General features: G+C 41.7%; 1 pseudogene across 1 annotated transcript; it reads right to left on the bottom strand.

Moving 5' to 3' along the window:
- Positions 1-1,027: 1,027 nt before the first annotated feature.
- LOC147641601 (G-type lectin S-receptor-like serine/threonine-protein kinase At1g34300) lies at positions 1,028-4,151 on the bottom strand (annotated as a pseudogene). Its single transcript, XR_015265126.1, has one exon. The product of XR_015265126.1 is annotated as a G-type lectin S-receptor-like serine/threonine-protein kinase At1g34300 (transcript).
- Between the last annotated feature and the right edge of the window lie 13,291 nt (positions 4,152-17,442).

Here is a 17,442-nt window from a genome sequence, read left to right as displayed (position 1 = left end):
ATCTTGTAGATTGCCTAAATTGGAAGACTCCAAAGCCACAAGAGACTCCACTTAACAATTAAGTCTCATTGATTGGCTTAAAACATGGGGAATAATTTCAAAAAAGTGCTTCCACTGTCTTGAACCACAAAATCTTGTAGATTGCATAAATTGGAAGACTCCAAAGCCACTAGTTTCTAATGTTGTGCATCCCCTTTGTGATAAGTGTGGATTCAAGTGTCTATATAAAGACCATCCATTAAGAGACACTCTCAAACCCACTTAAAGCTCCATACAAGATTCAAGTTTCAATGTCCTAAGTGTGTAAGATTAGCACTGTTCATGGTTCCTTTGAATATGTTCACATGCTTGCAAGAAAAAGCAAGATAAGCAAACAAAATGGACGATGCTATTTCTCAATGGGTGAAGGATCATGCATGGAAGAAGAAACTAAATCAAACCCTGCAGCGTTAGAAGAGTAAGGATAAAAACATTAAGGCTATGGATGCTGAGAAAAAAAAATTTAATTTTTTTTTACATACAATTAATAATACTTGATAAACCTTTTTTAGAATTCACCAAATAATTACTAGTTACTAGCATTCTTACAAAGGTAATCATAATGATGTTGGTAAATTAAAAGCTTATTTTTTGTAAAACTTTGTTTATATTATTTCGTGAATTTACATATATTGCAGTAGATTTGAACCTAGCATTGCCTTGTTTGGAGTTGTGGGCACTACCACTAATGATGGAAAGATCAAAAAGCTTCTTAAAGCACACCAACATGAAATTATATGTATCATCCACTTTTTATAAAAAGAATGCACCCTAATCTAAATGACTTCATTCATTGCAATTTACATCTCTTTCTCTCTCTCTCTCTCTCTCTCTCTCTCTCTCTCTCTCTCACTCTCTCAGTGCAAACCTATGCACAGTGATGTCGTGCACATTAGTTATATGGACATGATCTAGAAAAAGAGATGATTTTTTAATAGCTTTGTGAAAGCAATGCAAAATTTCTTTTAAACTTTATTTAGACTTTTACCTTTGCTCTTCATAAAGTGAAAGGATGATATTGAATGGAGGCTTTAAACTGTATCCTTGTAAGGAAATGATCACAAAGGCCACATTAACAGACTTTACCCATAAAGTAAATGCACCCTAAATCAAATGACTACGACCACATTAACAAACATTCACCCACCATAAAGTCAAACGACTTCGCACATCGTGTACCTTTGGCTTCTTGCAAAGGTAAACATAATAAAGATAAACCTTCTTTTTGTACAAAAGTTGTGTAGACTTGAACCAAGTATTCGTTGGGAGATGCGGGCACTGGGCGAAACACAAAGCCCTTCAATGTGATAATGCTACTGAAAACTCTGTCATTATGAGTCGAAACTCTTTCATGAGCATAGCTTTTCATCAACTCATGTTGGCGAGAGTTATGTTACTTGTGATGGACGACGAGGAAGCAGCGGAGGAGGAGGTGACGGCCACTGCATTTGACGAGGAAGCAGCGGGGGAGGAGGTGACGGCCACTGCATTTGACGAGGAAGAGAGGGGATAATGGTGATTTCTCTGATCGTGAACGAAAAGGGAGGGAGGTGGTGCCTCCGGTATGGGCACCGTACCCTCCAACATTTGCACCACCTTTCCCATGGGCGGCCTGGCGTGAATGTCTGCCTGGATGCAGGCGAAGGCCACCTTCAGCACAGTGTCCGCCTGCTTCCAGTCCACGGATGCTTTTTCCATTCTGGCGTCCACCACCTCCTCCGCTTCCTTCCCATATGCCCACACTTGAAAACACCATTTCTCATCTACGTCCATCATGGCCGATTCGGTGTAGAGATAGTTTGTTCTCCCGCTCACGATCTCCATTATCAGCATTCCGTAGCTGTACACATCTGCCTTTGCAGTGATGGGCAGATTGGAAACCCATTCCGGTGCCATGTATCCTCTAGTGCCCCTGATAGTGCTCATTTTCACCGTGTGATCCCGACTGAACAGATAAGCCAGCCCGAAATCGGCCACCTTAGGGCAGTAGCGCCTATCCAGCAGTATGTTTTGTGGCTTGATGTCGCAGTGCAGAATGCAATCCAAGCACTCCTCATGCAAGTAGTTTATGCCCCTGGCTACACCCAAGCAAATCTGGAACCTTGTGCCCCAGTCTAATGCAATGACTTGGCTTGAATTATCACCGTCATTGAAGAGTATTTGATCCAAAGAGCCCTTCTCCATGTACTCGTCTGTGGCTGCCCTCTGCACAGAAGCCAACTAAGCGGAGCAGATTGATGTGGTGGATCCTGCCGATAGTGGCGATCTCTGCCCTGAACTGCTTTTCTTGTTGTGAAACACCCTCCAGCTGCTTCACTGCCACCACCTTGCCATTGGGGACCTGCCCTTTGTAGACTGTCCCAAAGCCCCCTGCTCCTACCTTCTGGCTGAAATACTTTGTTGCAGCTTCTAGCTCCTGGTACGAATACATTACAGGAGATCCAGACACAACGTCAAGGTCTCTATGAAGCCTCATGTACCTTAATCTCCTGCTATATCTTCCATTCAACACAGCAACAGTAGCAACGAAGCACAAGCCTTGTGCTGAGGTCACAACAGCTAAGGCTATGATCATGGCCTTTTTAATGCCTGTAGTATTGCCGGTATCTCTAGTAGGGCTTGATGGCTGATTTGAGCTTGCAGGTGGTTGCCAGAGGGACTGGGAGCTCCAATTGGTTGCAGTGTCCACAATAGGGCTGGATTCGAAGGGGTCAGAATTGGAGATTTTCAGAAAGACGCGGTGTTGCTGTGACCCTGGGCTGTAGCCGTTTTCTAGCACTTGTTGCTTAAGCCAGCAGTGGCCATCTCCAGTTTGCCAGTATACAGCAGCCACACAAGAGCAGCTGTCGGAGCACCGCTGCTTGCATTCTTCTTCTGACGAATTCTTAAAATTATTGTAATCATTGAATGGGAAATCTGTGTCTTCAATCTCCACATACTTGGTACTGCTGCAGTCGATCGGGTAATGTCGACGGCATCCACCTGACAGGTCGGTGGAATCAACGACTGAGAAGCCTGGTGGGCAGATGCAAGTGGGCTGTGGCTCATACATGCATACACCGTAGTCGCCACATAGCCCCATGACGCGGGAGCAAACGTCTGTGAAGGCAAGCCAGACGCTGTTCCACTGAGCAGATCCTTGGTCCCAGCTGTACATGCGGAGGTTGCCGTCCACGTCCAGGGTAAGCCTGCGCGAAGCCAAATCAGACCCATAGTCATCTGAAATGAAAGTTGAGTTGATTGATGATGGGGAGTTGTAGAGCGAGATACTTCCGAGTTGATCGAACTGGACGAAGATGGATTGGGTGGCCGTTCCCGCCCAGTGCCAGTAATCTTGTGCGAAATTGGGATTGTCGACGTACTGGGTGTAGGTAAGCTGAAGAACTCCGGTAGGGTTGAAGGTAAGAGAGTACCGTCCGGTGGAGAAGTCGGTGGGGCGCTTACCGGAAGTCAGGCTGGCGTTGGCGGTGAAAGGCTGGCCTGGGAGGAGGGTATCGGTGGGATTCTGGAAACTCTCCCAGACATGGCCGGAGCTCCTGTTTAGGAGAACCAGGTTACCGGTATCCAGGAGCTGGGCGCGAACGATGCCCATACCGGGAGTGCCGGCGGACCAAATTGCAGAGGATGAGATGGAGGGGTCAGAGAGAAGAAGCACGCCGGAGGATGAGAGGTTGAGGGTGGCGGCGGCGGACACTGGCGTGTCACGGTTGGCCACCCACACGGGTGGCCGTCCGGAGAAACGGCAAAAGAGATGGCCAGGTAGAGACTCGTAGAGTTGGAGCTGGAAGAGGAGGGGCGGAAAGAGAGCATGAAGGAGGAGGATTTCACCGGAGGAGAGGATGGGGTAAGAGAGGAGCTCGACTCCAAGAAGTTCTCCCCGGAAGCCTGCAACAGCGTGCAGAAGAGAAAAAAAAGCACCAGGAAAGCCTTCACCATGGTTCTCCTCCACAGATACAAAGCAAGAAACTCTTGTGTAGAAGATGGTATTCCTTAATCTCCTTCACGCGTTAGCCCTCTCGTAATGCCGGGTCGAGTACGTCGGGAGATTTGACATTCGTTTAAACTCTCGTAAATACCGACGAGGAACGAGTGAAGCGCGTATTCCTTCTCCTTCACGCGTAGGCCCTCTCGTACGCAGGGTCAAGCTGTAGCGCAACGAGTGGGTTTAGTATAGGCCATGTAGTTTCTAATATTCTGTGTATTTTCCAATTTTCTTTTTTTTTTCTAGAATCTTTCTTTATAACTCCTTTTAATTCAGAAAAAGATTAGAATACGAAAAAAGGACAAATGTGAAAAGTTGCATACTCAAAAAAGAAGAAGAAGAAATCAATCAAGAAAAGGAAAAGTTAATATCCAAGGCTATTAATAGGGCCCCAACGTTTGTGAAAAAAAGGGAAATCATTACTTAGAGATTAGCTTCGATATAGAAACCTTGGTGTGGTAAGGTTGTTGAAAGGTTAATTCAACCTTTAATAGATAACCTTTCATATAGAAACTGTAAGATTCCTCCCCCAACCCCCTTTTTGATGTCTAGTATCTTCCCCTGTAATCAATCCCTCTTCAAAAATATAAAGACCTTGTTTCTAAGTGTTTTAGCTTAGAGAGAGAAAATTATTCTAGAGAGAGAATATTCAAATTATGAATATTTTTGAATAGAAAAATAACTCATCTTATTAAAATAAGTTCCCCTGAAATAAAAATTCAAAAATAAATTTTCAATGTGCAATTGGAATTAATTGGAAATGGGTATAAAGGACCTTAGTCTAAGGGTCTAGATTTTCAAAAACTTTTGGATTATGGTCCAATTAAGGTTCCTATGGGCCAATAGCATCAATCCATGTGTAGGGAGGAGATAAATCCAATTTGTAAAAGAAGATACCCAAAAATGAGTAAATGCTCACATACGGTGAAGAGTTGAAAATGTACAAGGTTTATTAGTAAAAAACTATGAGCAATAAAATTTTGACACATATGTAAGGAAGGGGAGTTCTTTAAAGAAGGTGCATATTTCACATAAGATGAAGAGTTAAAAATGTACAAGGTTTATTAGTAAAAAACTATGAGCAATAAAATTTTGACACATATGTAAGGAAGGGGAGTTCTTTAAAGAAGGTGCATATTTCACATAAGATGAAGAGTTGAAAATGTACAAGGTTTATTAGTAAAAAACTATGAGCAATAAAATTTTGACACATATGTAAGGAAGGGAGTTCTTTGAAGAAGGTGCATATTTCACATAAGATGAAGAGTTGAAAATGTACAAGGTTTATTAGTAAAAAAACTATGAGCAATAAAATTTTGACACATATGTAAGGAAGGGGAGTTCTTTAAAGGAGGTGCATATTTCACATGCTTGAATGAGTTTTAAACTCAAAAATAATGTGATATTTTTATCTCTCATCTCTCTTGAACTAAACCAAATCAAAATGGAACCAAATCGAATCAAAAAGTAACCAAACTAGGTCCAAATTCAACCAAACTGACTTGGAAAATTCTAGAATCAGTTTGTTTGGTTAGGAGCTCAATTTTTCCTATAAATAGAAGCCTTCCCTTGTTGAAAAAAAGATAGTGTCTTATGCATTGTTACTCTACTCTACCTAAGCCAAGAACTGTGAATTCTTTAATAATTCACTAGTTTTTGATACTTCTCTCTTTCTTTAATCCCCATTGGTGGCTCCATCAACATACTAAACCAATTGATTGGTTGGGGGCCTCTACCGTGAACAAAGAATCAAGCAAATTATAAGATAAGTATAGTGAATTTTAATCTTTTCTATAATTTCTCAATGATTCTCTCTTCTCAACCCCTCTCAAGCTTGAGAAGCTTAATTGGTATGGTTTTTGAAATGCTATTGAAGTTAATTAATTAATGATAGTAAAGAATTACATAAAATTCTATTTATATTTAATTCTAATGATTTTTCTCTCTCTCACTTAAGAAATGGTCATACTCATGACCCATTCTCAATCCAAATGAAGCTTTTCATAAAGCTTTTCCTTAATCCAAGATTAATCTATGCTTGAGAACAAATTAATAGTTTTTTTTATCTATGCTTTTAGTTTATGACTATTTTGATTTAATCCATTAAGGGTTAATGATCCAATTAGGGATCATTCTAATCATTCTCTTAAAGATAAGCCTTATCTTTAAAATAATTGAGATTTATAAGTTATAGTAGTGAAGCTATGGCAAAATTTTATAAAAATTTATACATAAAATAATTTCATTCAAAACATGAAAAGAGGACTTCCTACCATATTCTAGGAATTATCATCCTAGATTAATTAAAAGAACTTTATTGTAATCATGGAGGTATGGAGGTATGCATGTAGATGTAGATGTATAGATATGGATGTGAATGGAGATGTAGATGTATGCATGTAGATGTAGATATATAGATGTGGATGTGAATGGAGATGTAGATGTATGCATGTAGATGTAGATGTATAGATGTGGATGTGAATGGAGATGTGGATGTATGCATGTAGATGTATAGATATGGATGTGAATGGAGATGTGGATGTATGCATGTAGATGTAGATGTATAGATGTGGATGTGAATGGAGATGTGGATGTATGCATGTAGTTGTAGATGTATAGATGTGGATGTGAATGGAGATGTGGATGTATGCATGTAGATGTAGATGTATAGATGGGGATGTGAATGGAGATGTGGATGTATGCATGTAGTTGTAGATGTATGGATGTGAATGTGAATGTGGATGTGGAAGTATGCATGGAGATGTGGATGTATGCATGTAGATGTAGATGTATGGATGTGAATGTGAATGTGGATGTGGATGTATGCATGGAGTTGTGGATGTATGCATGTAGATAGGAATGTATGCATATAGAGGTGGATGTATCGATGTGAATGTGGATATATGTATGGATGTGAATATATGATATGTGATGTGAAGGAATCTGAAGTGAGGAGATGGAAAATGATGTGATTGGATGAGTACACATATAAATGGAATGTGGAATAAGTAATGTGGGTTGATGAGGGATAATGTGGAAAAATGAGAGTTAATATAGAAACTGTATTTGTAAACTGTTTGTAAATGCTGTTTGTAAATGATTGTTTTATGTCAAGAATGCTGGGGAAGCATTTTGGCCATCTTGTGATTAAGGTCGTGATGATAAAGTTGCAACTGCTGACGGAGAGTCAATGAAGGACGTCTCGCGTAGCAAGGTCGGCCGAGATCTTGACCAGCCTCGGTGCGATTAAAATGGTGAGCTTCCGGTACGGTGGACGAGGGGCCAAGGAAGCGGCCTATGAGTGAAGCGCTAGGTCACCTGCGAAGGATCCTAGAGGGTGCTGACCATACGGTGCTCGGGCTCTGGGTCGCCTAGGATACCCACGCGTGCGTCGAGGAAGATATTGGAACAAGAGTAGGAGTTGTTTTCTGAAATCGTGCATGGATCTGGTTGATTGACCTTGCTGGTCTTCAATGGATGAGTCCATGGCTCTTTATATGGATCTGTTGGTTGATCTTGCTGATCTTCAACGAGAGTCCATCTTGATAAGTGATTATATTGCCGAGTATTATGGGCTAGGAACTAGGAAACGGCCCCTGAGTGGACAGGTGGTGAGCGTCCTAGTTGGCAATGATGCCATAGATACTCTGATGAAGGAATGATGGGAAAATTAAGAATCAACTGGATAAATTGGAAGATGGTGATCAGTGATACTATGGTTTTATTAAAGGATTGTTTTAAACTGGTTGAATCTGTGAAAAGGCAATTTCATATTGGGTGTGTGAGTGGTGTGACTAGTTGTATTTTTGCATGAACATCCGGCTAGGGGGCCTTGGAACTCTTTTCCTTGGTACCCGGGACAAAACCTAACCAAATTCTTAGTTGGATCCCATCACTACAGTGGTTGGGTGGTTGGCTAACCCATGGGACTGGATGGGGTTAGGCTGGACTGATGGATCCGTAAATCGAGACTCAAACTTTTGTTTTTACGATAGATAAAATAAATCCCGGACAGTAACTGTTATATGGATAGGAATCAACGGCTCTGCCTCTTGAATGGGGAAAAAAGCGTTGATCCCAATGATCCAAGTGCAAGTTTCTTCCTTGATCTGACCAAGTATCTTATAGATGTACTTGGATCAGCTCGATCAGAAATGATTTTGACTACGTTAGAGTAAAAAGTTATCCTGGTGGAATCGCCCGTGCTTTCCGGTAAAGGAAGTTTTTTCGGGTTCGGTTTTGGAACAACCGACGGATTAGTCTCTTATCCGGATATCCGTGGTTGGGTGAGGCCCCGAATGTGAGACCCCTGTCCCGTGCAAGAAGTGCTACTTCCGCTGCTAGTATTCCGAATCTGTTGCTCGGTGGGAACAAGGATCTTACAGAAACTTTGGTGTGGTAAGGTTGTTCAAAGGTTATTCAGCCTTTAAAATCAACAAGCTCTCGTTTGCAACGCTTTATTTCTGAAACTCAAGTAATAAGAAATGAAACATTATAATTTATAAGTCGAATCTAAAAGACATGCAACTATTCGGAGTTCGCAGTAGGGAGAGGGGGTGGGTTTGCATTGATAGCTTTCTCATCTTTCTCTCTCTTGATTGACACACACAAGAAAGATGGCCATCAGTAAATGCATGTTCTTCTACGTTCATATATTGAAAACTTTTTCTCCACAACTCCTTCATGCTCATGATTCTTCCCTATTGCTTGTAGAAGACAAACCCCCCTCTTTGCGAACATCAAGTAGTCGCATGTCTGACAAATTATCATCCATATCATATCCGACATCTCAAGCTACTCACTAGAGAATGGTGGCAGTAAACTAGATAGACCTAATAAAGAAACCTTGTAACTCTTTGCCAAAAATATACCAAAGATTTTATTCCTACTCTTAGGCTTTCAAATAACACCCATGCCTCCTCTAAGAGTGACAACTGGTGCAGTTTGCTAAGAAGTACTTTTCTAGTATACTCTCCCCATTCCTTTGAAGCTGTCTCCTAAATTTGATCGATGCAAAAATATGATTAGACAAGTCAAACTCCCCATCTTTTTCAATCTAGACTTTCTCTTGGACTTGCGTATTACTGAACAGGAGCTTCATTCAACTAGTTTTTCTACAACAGATGGCAAGTCCCACAACATGTATAGATGGCATAGCTAAGTTCCACAAATGCTTTTGGAGAGAAATCACAAAACCTCTAATTATTATTTTTAGATTTTCCAATACCCTAGCATCCTCCCCCTAACATTAATATTAGTATATCAAGATCATCCGTAAAATGGGAAGCAAGGATTACCTTAATTGGAGACCTCTTATAATTCTCACTAGAGTCTACAAGATTCATGCAAAAGCCTTCTCTAGGAAGCTCTTGAATCAAATGGACATCTAAATCAAACCAAAAGAAAAAGTATAAAGGGGAGATTTATTTTAGATGCCAGTATTTCTCTCTAGGAAGGCATTTTGTATGTTAGGGTTTCATTTTTCTTCAAATAAACTTTGAAAAGGCCTATTATAAGATGAAATGACCGTGTGTTCTTTAGTCTATGGAAAGTATGGGGCCAATAATTAGTTTTCTAAAATACAATCAAACTCTCTATTTCCATGCCTCAACGAGATTTAATGTTCACTACCCAATTGCTTTCTCCTTAAAAGATGTTGTTGCAATAGATGCTCTAAATTGGTTGGTTAACAGTTTAATAGATGAGGGGAAGATTAATTGAACTTCCGAGCCCAATAATAAAAGGCCACTCGCCATTTAACAATTCGCATATGACACCAATGTGATGGTGCACAATGGCTTACCCCGTCAATCAACAACTTTTGGGAATGCCTTCATATTTAATGTATTGAGAGACAGAGAGATATATAGCAATCTCTATCAAATAGTATCTTTGTTCCAAAATTCTTTCTCATCCTTATTTCCAGTCTACATTTTTTCACTACAAGAGACGGGAGCATAGCCACATGAAGAGGACAGAGAGTAGAGAGAGGGGACCTAGGCAGGTGCGCAAGGTGTACACAATTTTTGTACACGGCTATAGCTGCACGCAACTACTATGCGGCTATAGCTGCATATGGGGAAAAAATCTAGACATTCTCAAGAGCATTCTCAAGAGATCAAAATATCCCAATATCACAAAAGAAGAAGCACCAAATGTATTGTAATACAATTAAATATGAACTAAATCAAGACTGACAAATTTAAAAATTGTTTAATGAATTAGGGTGGGCTTGGCCTAACATCTATTGCATCTTCCATCCTAATTGGTCTGTCTCAAGATCCATATGTACCATTGCAAGATTAACAAATTATGTTTCACATTAGAAATAACCCCTTGGAAGGAAAGTTTTAAGTCATGCCTGTAGGGACGCGTGAAGAGATCCTTCTAGGATGCGGATGGATGGGACACAACCGGTGTCAAATTTATTGGGATGCGGATGGATGGGACACAACCGGTGTCAAATTTATTGGGATGCAAGGACGGCAACCCTACAACAACTAGCCTGAAGTCAAGTTACAATCCTGATGATAGGCAAAGAGCCCTTGTCACCCAATCCCCCACCCCAAGTTAACCACTCTCTTCCACCAACCACAATCACCTTGCTCTCCTGTCAACATAAAACTATGCCACCAAAAAAAAGGCCACTTTCGCACCTGAATATTCCATCATCTCGTCCAGCCTCATCCGTACTGAGCCGCCCGGAAGCAACTCAAGCACCAAAAACAGAGGCAATTAACAGTTGTAGCTTCACTAACACAACTAACAGGTTGCAAGTAGACACTCGACCCCGCTTCACCCAACCCAATAATCCTCACAGCTGGGTGCCCAAGAAAATCCTTAAAGCCCAAGGTTATTATGAGGGTGCTACAACTCTATAGATTCCACCAAGATCTAATTACTCCACTCAAACCCCGATAAAACCCAATACTTGTACCTTGCACCGCCTCTAATAAGATAGCCACAAGCCCATAGGATATAGGAGGGGGACCTCAGGTGAAGACCTTCAATGCAACAAAACCATCATTGCCACCAACCTAGTCCTCACACCGTGACAACTACCTAGAGGTGGTCCCTAAAGCTCTCATAAAAACTCAACAATTCTATGAAGGCAATCAGCACATCTAGTTACCTCGTGATGGCCGACGTGCACCATTCTTGCTCCTATAGTCCTAGCATTGCAAAAATTCCAATGGTGGCCCAGGATAGCCTCTGTTGTCATCATCACCAATACTGCTATGTAGGATAAATGGAAGCAAAGATTCAAGAGGAAATCCATGGCCATACAACCCCCATCCACAACCCCCATCCACTGTCTCGAACAGTGATATTTTGTCAACCTCGGCTACTCCACTAGCCCTTATTCTTTGACTTCTTTGATGCGCCATCACTCAATCACTCATTTCTCCAATCCCCCATTACCCAGCCGCTCTCGCCACCAATGAAGCATCCAAGCTTCCAAAGGACACCAAAGGAGCTTCCAACCTTTCCAAAATCTAATTGGAGCCACCTTCTCATGCTCGCAAATTGGGCAAAGGAGTGAGTACAAAACCTGCAATGGGGTGCTGGATCTATAGCTTGGATATGAAACCTATTTATAGGGTGCCCTTAAAAGAAAAATCAAAGACAGAAGCCATGGCTGTTCACTTTTAGAACCCATGGCCGTTCACTCACAGAAGCCACGGCCATTCACTTTCAGAACCCACGGTCATTCACTCACTGTATCCAGCCAATCACTTTCAGAACCCACGACCATTCACTCACTGTATTCGGTCGTTCACTTTCAGAACCCATGGCCGTTCACTCATAGTATCCACAGTCGTTCACTTTAAATCTACTAATCTATGACTGTTCACTTTAACTCTACTAATCTATGGCTCTTCACTCAGACAAACCATGACCGTTCACTCTCACTTTCCTTAGCCATGACTATTCACTCCGGGAAGCCACGCCCGTACCTCTAGAAAGCCATGCCTATACCTCCGCAAACCCATGCCTGTACCTTCTTGTGGGAAATCTATACAAAGGTCCCACCACTTTCATTTCACCCACTTTTCTCCCTTCACTCTAGCCAAACTCTTGTAGTTTTTCCTCCCGAGATTTTTTATCCTCATATTCATGGCAGCCCCCGCACAGTTAGACTCCTCCTATGAGGTCCTTCCTCATACCCTACCTGCTAACCATCACTTTGAGAGGAGTATGGAAAGCATCCAACTTAGCTATCTTACTTGGGCGAGCCTCTCATAAATTAGGTTAGTGGCCACAACATCCCGTAGCCTTATGAAGAATACCCAAATTAGCATAAACTTCTCTATTACACCAAACCTTGTTATTCAGGCTATTGTGAACCCAGCCATTGTGGCCCGCTTGGAGCAAATAGGGCTCGGTAGCTTGCCCACCCTTTAGCTCTGGGTCCCCCGATCTCCTAAACTGCTTGTATTTCATGGAGACATATGATGCCAACCAAGCTACAAGGTAGGTAATCAAGAACGAGGGTCAAACATAGACTATTCACCTTGGCCTGGACCTTGTTCAGGATGCTCTTCATCTTCCCCGCATCATCGAGCAACCCTATGTCCAGCTCAATAATGTCATGTGCTATGTGTGCGATGCCTACCAAGGGCCGACCACAAAGGACGGAGTGGAGTGACAACACATCTCTCAAAAGGGTGACCACCAGGCCACCTAAGCCCTTTCCCTTTCCCACAGTGAAACCCAAGAGCTTCAGAGGCGAGCCACACATGCCGAGGCTGACTGCTGGCAGAGACAACCTTAGTCTAGAAGGAGGCCTAGCAAGCCCAAGGAGTCCAGCCTCCACCCCCACCTTTTGAGATGATCCCCACCAGTGCCATTTTGAAAGGAATGTCGACGCCCTCATGGAATCGGCCACGGAGTTGCCACACCTTGCCACCCCCCCACGAGCTCCTTGGCCTCCAATGTCATGCCCTCTGCCTCAATCTATTGTGCAACATGATATTTTCCTTGACAACCCCATCTCCCCTGCCAAGCTCTCTTACCTCCTCACCAAACTTCTCTCCGACTCCCTATCCCTTCTCGTCACCCTTTTCTTCCAAACCCAAATCTCTTTCTCTGCTGACCCTACATCCCTCTTCACACTTCCCATCCACCCACTTACCGCAAACCTCATCAACTGGGCCAATCTTATGCAGTATGGGCATTCCACGGAAGATGATGCCACCGTAGACCTTTATGTTCCCCACAACCTTTTCTCATACCCTTACCCGCCTCTAAATCCATAGTAACCCTCCATCTCCTTGAGCACCAAGGTTGGGAGACCATCTACTGGGCCTACAAATCTCTCCACCCTGTGGGAGCTTCCACCCTATTCCCCCTATGGGCTTCTTGTCCTTTATCGCCAATGCTACCTCCAGCTGCATGTCATCACCGCCACTATGAACATCCAATTCGATGATTCCCATGTGGTATACCCCCTCAACATCTCCCCCGATGAGTTTGAAGAAGGCCATGCCTTCTTGTACTCTAGATGCCCCAACCACGGCTCGATGACGACGAGAATGTGTCCCAATAGTGATCCACTCATAACAGTAAGGTGCACTTGGTTGTATTAAGGCTCGTCTAGCTTTTCTGCACTTCTCCAGGCACATCATGAAGTGCGTTATGTGGTCTTCTTTCTTTTAGAAAATACTGAAATCATCCACAAAGACCCTCATGAAGGTGGTTGAATATTTGTAGAATATTTCTTGACCCATCCTATGGAACATGGTTGGAGCATTCTTTAGTCCAAAAGTCATTGTACATTGGATGCAAAATCCCCCCATTATGTCACAAAGGTTGTTTTCTCCTTATCCTCCAGAGCCATCTTCACCTAGTTGTACCCAGAACCCATCTAGAAAGGAGTACGTCTGATGCCTAGCTCTACCACATCTAGTAGAGAATCTATGAATGGTAGCGGGAATGGATCCGATATGGTGGAGGCGTTTAGTTTGTGGTACTCTATATAGACTTGACTTTGAGCTTCCCGTTCTTCTTCGGGACAATGACTATTGGCGCCATTCTGCTCTCTCAATTGGATAGATGAACCCCACCCTTAACAACTTATCAATCTGTTATTTCACCTGTTTGGCGTAGTTAGGGTTCATTATATACTTACTCTACCTGATAGGAATTGCATCCTCTTGAGGTTGATCTTGTGTTGGTAAAAGATCGGATCAATTCCTCTCATGTACGAGTAGTTCCATGCGAGCATGCCCTTATAGGATCTCACTGACAACTCTAGGAGTCTTCCTCTAAATTCCTGATTTAGTTTTGCATTGAATCTGACTATTTTGGGCTCTTGATCATCTCCCAGGTTTACTTCTTCAAGCTTATCTTCCTCAACTTTTATGTTCTACCTCCTTAGTTGGTCTTCCTCCTACTTGAGAGGAACCATGGTCTTCTCTTGGTCGGCAGCCTGTAATTCAGCTATACTGTCTTAAGTGGCCTCCTCATCTTCCTTTGTACTTTCTTAATTCATGAGCACCTCAAGCGGAGCGATCAGGACTTCTAAATCATATCTTTGTACAATCCACTCAATGTCCACCTCAAAGAATGATAGAAGATCTAGATTGTCTCTCAAGATCTGCACTTCCTTGTGATCTTCTACCCCTTCCGGTAGTTTAAGCCTTCTGCATGCAACAATCTATTGGCAAGATTTAAACCTTCTACATGCAACAATCTATTGGCAAGATTTAACTTGTCTTTTCCTGCAAGATGCACACCTTATTTTTTCCCCTTCGTATTGTGATTCTATCCATATCTCAGTTATGCTTAATTCTTCCACTTTCTGAGCCACGGTCTTCCCAACAGCATGGGATATGCACCCACTATCTCAATCATTTTTTAGGACTATGAACACGACAATGAACATGCATCTTGCCAATTCTATTTATTCTTCCTTGATTATTCTAACTGGTTAGACTCTTCTCTGGTCAACCATCCGGATCTGGAATGGAGTAGGTTGCATATGCATGATTCCTAGACATTTAGCTAGGTTGTCTAATATTCAGTTTACTCCTAATCCTCCATCCAGAATGACCCTTGACAACACTATCTCCCCTGCCTCTAATTTTTATGGTCCCCTCCAGAACGGATGTGTCAATCTTGGACTGGCCCTAAATTTTTTGAAATATGGAGCTCAACTAGTGCTACGACGGACATTGATGACCTACCTAGGTGGTAGCTTCCACACTTATGCCACTCACATGGTTGGTGAGATTATGGTTGTAGAGAAGAGAAGAAGATAAAAGAAAATTAAACCATCCATTTCTCTCGTGTCTTGCACTCTCTTGTGTGTGTTTGTTTTCTTGCAAGGAACTCAAGCTCTCCATCTTCCCCACATTCTCTTTATGGTATCAGAGCTCCGGTGCGTGTGAGAGCTAAGGAGACAAGAAAGAGGCAAGAACAAGCAAGCAAGGAAGCGATACATAAGTAAGAGAATCATCATCTCTTTCTCTTCTAGCTTTACCTAACACACCCCTTGGTAGCTCCGAGAGCTATACAACTCTGATTGAGGAGCTGTTTTCGCAGGCTTGGAGGTGCCTGTGTGGTACCCAATACTTTATACTAAAGTTTTAAGGTCAAAAGTGTGTTTTGGGCATGTTTCGGTCTCTGTTCTTTGACTACAAGCTGACATTTATTAGATGACCACACAAGGAAAGTGTGGGTATACTTCATGAAGGAGAAGGGTGAGGTGTTCACTCATTTTTAGAATTTCAAAGTTATAGTTGAAAAGCAAACAGGGAAATATGTAAAGTGCCTAAGTTCAGATGGAGGGAGAGAGTACTTCTCCAATGAGTTCTTTGAATTTTTTAAGAAGAATGGTATTCGGAGACAGTTTACATGCAGATACACTCCGCAGCAAAATGGAGTTGCTAAGCGAAAAAACAGGCACATTGCTGAGATTGCGCGAGCATTGATGGGAGAGAAGAATATAGTGGTTGAGCCCCTTAGTATGCCTGACATTTCTACAGGGCATTAGATCATGTTGATGGAGAGTCTAGTGGCTCAGAGATGAGCCTTGATGAGGATCTTGGGATACCAGCTATGAGAACACTTGGTGTAAAGAAGGTTATGGAAGCCATGAATGTAAAGTTGCGAAGATCTGGGAGAGTGAAGAATCCTATGCAGAGGTTTACCTATGATGGTTATGTGGCACATCACTATGCATACATGGCAAAAGTTGTGCAGGTTGTAGAGCCCACATGCATTGATGAGGCTGTTGGAAATGTGTGTTGGGAGAAAGCTATGGATGAGGAGATGGATGCACTATATGGAAATGAGACTTGGGATTTAGTACAATTGCCTGAAGGCAAGAAAGCCATTGGATGCAAGTGGGTGTACAAAGTAAAACATAACAATGATGGACGCATAAGCAGGTACAAGGCTAGATTGGTAGCCAAAGGATATGCGCAGACATATGGCATTGATTATCAAGAAACTTTCAACGCAAATGCTGTAAGATTCCTCCCTAGCCTCTCAAAATGTCCAGCATCTTCCCCTGTAATCAATCCCTCTTCAAAAATATAAAAGACTTGTTTCTAACTGTTTTAACCTAGAGAGAGAAAATATTCTAGAGAGAGAATATTCAGATTTTTAATATTTTTGGATAAAAAATTATCTCATCTTATTAAAATAAGTTTCCCTGAAATAAAAATTCAAAAAGAACTTTCCAATGTGCAATTGAAATTAATTGGAAATGGGTATAAAGGACCTTAGCCTAAGGGTCTAGATTTTTAGAAATTTTTGGATTATGGTCCAATTAAGGTTCCTATGGACCAATAGCATCAATCCATGTGTAGGGAGGAGATAAATCCAATTTGTAAAAGAAGATACCCAAAAATGAGTAAATGCTCACATAAGATGAAGAGTTGAAAATGTACAAGGTTTATTAGTAAAAAACTATGAGCAATATTAAAAATATGAGATATTTTGGGTATCCAAAAATGAGTAAATGCTCACATAAGATGAAGAGTTGAAAATGTACAAGGTTTATTAGTAAAAAAACTATGAGCAATATTAAAAATATGAGATATTTTGGATATAATGATTCCATTTTGACACATATGTAAGGAAGGGGAGTTCTTTAAAGGAGGTGCATATTTCACATGCTTGAATGAGTTTTAAACTCATAAAAATTGAGATATTTCATCTCTCCTCTCTCCTAATTCAAGTCTAGTTACAAAAAGTTAGCTCAATTGACCAAAAAATGGTCAAAAATTGACCAAACTGAGTTGGAAAATTCTAGAATCAGTTTGTTTGGTTAGGAACTCACTTTTTCCTATAAATAGAGGCCTTCCCCTTTGTTGAAACTCAACGATGTTTAATGCATTGTTACTCTACTTCACCTAAGCCAAGAACTGTGAATTTATTAATAGTTCACTAGTTTTTGACACTTCCTTCTT

The sequence above is a fragment of the Cibotium barometz genome, chromosome 1 (assembly GCF_041138505.1).
Source record: "Cibotium barometz isolate CiBa-2024 chromosome 1, ASM4113850v1, whole genome shotgun sequence".
NCBI classification, from domain to species: domain Eukaryota; kingdom Viridiplantae; phylum Streptophyta; class Polypodiopsida; order Cyatheales; family Cibotiaceae; genus Cibotium; species Cibotium barometz.
Note: the sequence above shows the minus strand (reverse complement) of the source record. Positions and strands in the feature narration are given on the sequence as shown.